The sequence below is a fragment of the Dama dama genome, chromosome 14, assembly GCF_033118175.1.
Source record: "Dama dama isolate Ldn47 chromosome 14, ASM3311817v1, whole genome shotgun sequence".
In the NCBI taxonomy this organism is placed as follows: Eukaryota; Metazoa; Chordata; class Mammalia; order Artiodactyla; family Cervidae; genus Dama; species Dama dama.
This window is the reverse complement of record NC_083694.1, coordinates 21325894-21331893: the sequence shown is the minus strand read 5'-3', so window position 1 is coordinate 21331893 and position 6000 is coordinate 21325894.

Sequence of the window (6000 nt, the reverse complement as noted above, 5' to 3'; positions counted from 1 at the left end):
TTTTCCTATTTTTTTGATAGTTGGTGATTTTTCACTGATACATGAATGAGATAAATGTATAAAGCTGTGGATTTAACTGTAGATTTCTTTTGTATTTAAGTTGCAGTCATTGTCTTCTATGTTAGTTTGCGGAAAGCAAAAACATTTTTTATTGAAGGATAATTGCTTTACAGAATTTTGCTGTTTTCTGTCAAACCTCAACATGAATCAGCGATAGGTATACATACATCCCCTCCCTTTTGAACCTCCCTCCCTTCTCCCCCACCCCCCTTTCCACCCCTCTAGGTTGATACAGAGCTCCTGTTTGAGTTTGCTGACCCCCACCATACAGCTTTCTATTTTACAGATGGTAATGTAAGTTTCCATGTTACTCAATGTAAGTTTCCATGTTACTCTTTGCATACATCTCACCCTCTCCTCCCCTCTCCCCATGTCCATAAGTCTGTTCTCTATGTCTGTTTCTCCATTGTTGCCCTGTAAATAAAAGGAGAAATCTTTTTCTCCCTACACTGAAGGGCTTCCCTGGTGGCTCAGTGGTAAAGAGTCTGGTTGTCAATGCAGAAGATCCCTGTGTTCGATCCCTGTGTCGGGAAGATCCGCTGGAGGTCTGCAGTCCATGGGGTTGCCAAAGAGTCAGACTCGAAGTAGCAACTAAACAACCAAAACATATAACTATGGTGTTCAGTGGAGCATCAAGAATTTGGGGAGACAGCTACCCCTACCCTGTTACTTTCAAACATATCTTTGGCTCTTTGTCACTTTTACTATGTCTACAAAGCGCTAGCCATTTATTTCTTTAATAAATTGAGTGCCTGCAATGTACAAAGTGTTAGAGCAGACAGTGGAGAGTGAAATCAAACATGTCTTTTCCTCTTCTTGGCTTCATCTCAAAACTGTTCTATTTTAGATGGAAAATCAGGCTGTCAAGTGGACAAGGAGATGGACTGATGGTGGGAGGTCACTGCCTACTGACAGTGACACAGACACATCATGAGATGATCCCTGCCAAGAGTAGCACAGAGAACAACCCTGTCGTTGAGATGACAACAGCTGGAGAATGAAGTCCATCCCATTCTGCCATCCCATCAGGCTTAGAGTAACAGGCACAAATAGGTGTCTGCGGCTCAGTCGGTGATGCTAAACCAGTGGCTTTGTTCAACCTGACTGAAAAATTGAAGAGCTTGGAACATCAATAGTACTGAAATGATATAAAAAGATTCTATTAAATAAGTCTCAGGTGATACAACTCTTTTGGCAGAAAGTAAAGAGGAACTGAACAGCCTCTTAATCAGGGTGAAAAAGAGAATAAGAAAGCTGACTTAAAACTCGACATGCAAAAAACTGAGATGATGGCATCTGGTCCCATCACTTCATGGGAAATAGATGGGGAACAAGTGGAAACAGTGACAGATTTTATTTTCTTGGGCTCCAAAATCACTGCAGATGGTGACTGCAGCCATGGAATTAAAAGATGCTCCTTGAAAGAAAAGCTATGATAAACCTAGACAGTGTAAGACATCATTTTGCTGATTAAGGTATGTATAGTCAAAGCTATGGTTTTTCCACTAGTCACGTATGGATTTGAGAGTTGGACCATAAAGAAGGCTGAGCACCAAAGAGTTGATGCTTTCGAATTGTGGTGCTGAAGAAGACTCGAGATCCTTTGGTCAGCAAAGATCAAACCAGTCAATCGTAAAGGAAGTCAACCCTGAATATTCATTGGAAGGACTGATGCTGAACTGAAGCTCTAATACTTCAGCCACCTGATGTGAAGAGCGAGCTCATTGGAAAAGACCCTGATGCTGGGAAAGATTGAGGGCAGGAGGAGAGGACAACAGAGAATGAGATGGTTAGATGGCATCGCTGACTGAATGGACATGGTTTTGAGCAAACTCCAGGATATAGTGAAGGACCAGAAAACCTGGCATGCTGCAGCCCACGGGGTTGCAAAGAGTTGGAGACAACTTAGCAACTGAACAACAACAACAAAGTCTCATGTAATAGGGTCACCAAAACCAAATTCTGTGATGAAGAAACACCTGTTGAATGAGTGAGGAGCTTGGGGTTTAACAGACTGGTGACAATGTTAACACTGACGTTACTTTACATGTGCTAAATATGTAACTGGCTTCTCAGGTGGCAGAGTAGTAAAGAATCCACCTGCCAATTCAGGAGACAGGGGAGATGCAGCTTCTTGGGTCAAGAAGGTCCCCTGGAGTAGAAAATGGAAATGTACTCAAGTATTCTTGCCTGGAAATTTTCATGGATAGAGGAGCCTGGCGAGCTATAGTCCATGGGGTCGCAAAGAGTTGTATGACCTTGCGTGCACACAAATATGTAATTGTACTGTATTGCCTTCCTTCATTCATTTTCTCAGTCTTCTGAACAATTATTTCAGAGCTTTTTTCCCTTTGGATTTTCAGTACTTCCCCTTTCTGACTTTTGATTGATCATGTTGTCTGTTTCACTAAGAAGATAGAGACAATACAAAGAGACCCACAAGAACCCCCACCATATCTTCCCCACTCAAGTGTCCACATTTCCACCTTCTCTGCTATTTCAGATGAACCATTGCCTTTTTAAAAAATTTATTTTATCATTTGTTTTATTAAAGTATAGTTGATTTATAATATTATGTTGGAGAAGGAAATGGCAACCCACTTCAGTATTCTTCCTGGAGAATTCCATGGACAGAGGAGCCTAGCGGGTTACATACAGTCCATGGGATCACAAAGAGTTGGACATGACTGAGCGGCTAACACGCACATTGCGTTAATTTCTACTATATGTTAATAGCAAAGTGACAGTTATATCTGTTTCTTCATATTCTTTTTCATTATGGTTTATCACAGGATATGGAATATAGTTCCTTGTGCTATACAATGCTGTGCTTAGTCAGTCAGATCTGACTCTTATGTGACCTCATGGACTGTAGCCCGCCAGGCTCCTCAGTCAGTGGGGATTCTCCGTGGCAAGGATACTGGGGTGGGTTGTCATGCCCTCTTCCAGGGGATCTTCCCAACCCAGGAGTCGAACTGGGGTCTCCTGCGTTGCAGGCAGATTCTTCACCAGCTGAGTTACCAGGGTAGCCCATACAGTGCTATACGGTAGGACCTTGTTTTTATCCATCCTATGTGTGTTTACATCTGCTCATCCCAAACTCCCAATCCTTCCTTCCCCTCCACTCTCTCCTGCTTGGCAACCACAAGTCTGTTCTCTAAGTCTGTGAGTCTGTTTCTGTTTTGTAAATAAGTTTATTTGTATCATTTTCTTATATTCTACATATAAGTGATACCTGGTATCTGGTTTTCTCTTTCTGACTTACTTCACTAATATGATAATCTCTACATCCATCTATGTTGGTGCAAATGGCATTTCATCCTCTTTATGGCTAATATTCCATGGTATGTATAATATATACTACATTTTCTTTATCCATTCATCTGTCAGTGGACATTTAGGATGTTTCTCTGTCTTGGCTATAGTAAATAATGCTGCTGTGAACATAGGGGTGTATGTATCTTTTTGAATTATAGGTTTGTCCAGATATATGCCCAGGAATGGGATTGCTAGATCATATGGCAATTCTATTTTTAGCTTTTTGAGGAACCTCCACACTCTGTTCCATAGTGGCTGCACCAGTTTATATTCCCACCAATAGTCACACCCCCTTCAGCATTTATTATTTATAGATTTTTAAACGATGGCCATTCTAAACTGTATGAGGTGGTATCTCATTGTAGTTTTGATTTGCATTTCTCTAATAATTAGCAATGTTGAGCATCTCTTCAGGTGCCTGTTGGCCATCTGGATGTCTTTGGAGAGATGTCTATTTAGGCAGATGAACATTCTTCTCATAGCAGAGGGCAGCCCCCCCACATGTGCCCTAAAACTCCTCCCCTCTGGCCGCCTCGATGGTGACACTTCAGCAGCTCTGCCCATGTATCATCACATCTTCTTTCTCTACTGGATCTTTCCATCAGCTTAAAAATGTGCTGTTACCTTCCCCAACCTAAAAATACCCTTTCTTGTCTCCATATTCCTTTTGCTTTGCAATAAAACTCCTCGAAAGGATTATCTGTACTTGCCATCTCCAGTTTCTTCTCTCTGTTCTCTTGAACCCAGTTCATGCTGTTGTTCAGTCACCAAGTCGTGTCCAGCTCTTTGCGACCCCATGGACTGCAGCACGCCAGGTTCCCCTGTCCTTCACTATCTCTCAGAGTTTGCTCAAATTCACATCCATTGAGTTCAGGGATGCTATCTAACCATCTCAGCCTCTGCTGCTCCTTCTCCTTTTCGATCTTTCCCAGCATCAGGGTCTTTCCCAATGAGTCTGCTTTTTGCATCAGGTGGCCAAAGTGTTGGAGCTTCAGCTTCAGCTTCAGCATCAGCCCTTCCAATTCTGGGTTGATTTCCTTTAGGATTGACTGGTTTGATCTTGTAGTCCAAGGGACTCTCAAGACTCCTGTCCAGCACCACAATTCAAAAGCATCAACTCTTTGGGGCTCAGTGTTCTTTACGGTCCAACTCTCATATCCATACATCACTACTGGAAAAGCCATGGCTTTGACTAGACGGACCTTTGTTGGCAAAGTAATGTCTCTGCATTTTAATACACTGTCTGTCATAGCTTTTCTTTTTTTTTTTTGTCAGAGCTTTTCTTTCAAGAAGCATCTTTTAATTCCATGGCTGCAGTCACCATCTGCAGTGATTTTGGAGCCCAGGAAAATAAAATCTGTCACGGTTTCCACTTCATGTTTGCCTTCTAGCTGAGGTCACCAGGGGCCTCCATAAAGCTCAATCCAGTCATCATTTCCAGTCCTCACAATATTTGACTCAGCTAGTTCTCTCCTCTTTGATACACATTCTTTCTTGAATACAGTAGTCCTGAATACTGTACTCTCCTGACTTCCCTTTCATCTTTCTGGTCCTTCTCTCTTATCTACTTGTATCTTCATTTTGTGTTTCCTCTCATTTCCTTGGTTATCTCTGGGCGTCTTTTGACTTCTAAATCCATCTATTGTCACTCTCAAGTTCATGTATTCCCAGCCTATCCCTATCTCCTCTGAACTCCAGACTCCCTTATTCAATTCTCTACTTAGCGTTTCACCTTGGATGTCTAATAGATTCACCAAATGACAACATTTCCACCTCTTGCTCCCACACTGTTCCTAGAGCTGTCACCTTTGTTTTACCTTCATCTCACTTTGCAGCATCATTCTTTTGGGCCAAAAACCTTAATGTCACCTTGACTGCAGTAATTATCACAATCTGGTTGTCCAGAAGTCTCACTGTTAGAATAGCAGCTGAATTGGCAATGATTTATGAGAGGCCAAGGAAATTATTAGGGCTACATTTAAGTAGTCATGTTTTAGTCAAAACCAGTGTATTAGTCTTAAGTTCTCCAGATAAATAGAACCAGTAGGATATGTATATAAATAGAGACTTATTAAAAGGAATTGGTTCCTGTCATTACGAAGGCTGAGAAAGTCCCAATGTCAACATGGCAAGCAGAGACCCAGCAGAACCTATGGTGTAGTTTTAGTCTAAAGGCCCACAGGCTCTAGACCCAGGAAGAGCCAAACGTTCAGTCTGAACCTGAAAGCTGGAAAAAAGCCAATGCCCCAATTTGAAGGCAGTCAGTCAGAGGAATCTTCCCTTACTTGCAGGAGAGTCAGCCAATTTGTTCTGTTCAAGCCTTCAACTGATTGGATGAGGCCCACCCTCATTAAGGATGACAATCTGTTTTACTTTGTCTACTGATTCAACTGTTAGTCCTACCCAAAAACACCTTCATGGAAACACTCACAATAATGTCTGAACAAATGTGTGGGCACCTGCAAACCCAGTCAAGTTGACACATAAAATTAGCCATCACGGTCAGACTTCAAATTCAGTTAGGATTGGGTATAGTCATTTCAATCTGTATTTCTTTAAAGGATTGACTGTAGGCAGTCTACTCAAAACAATAGCAGCTACTGTTCTTTTAGATATTTGGGA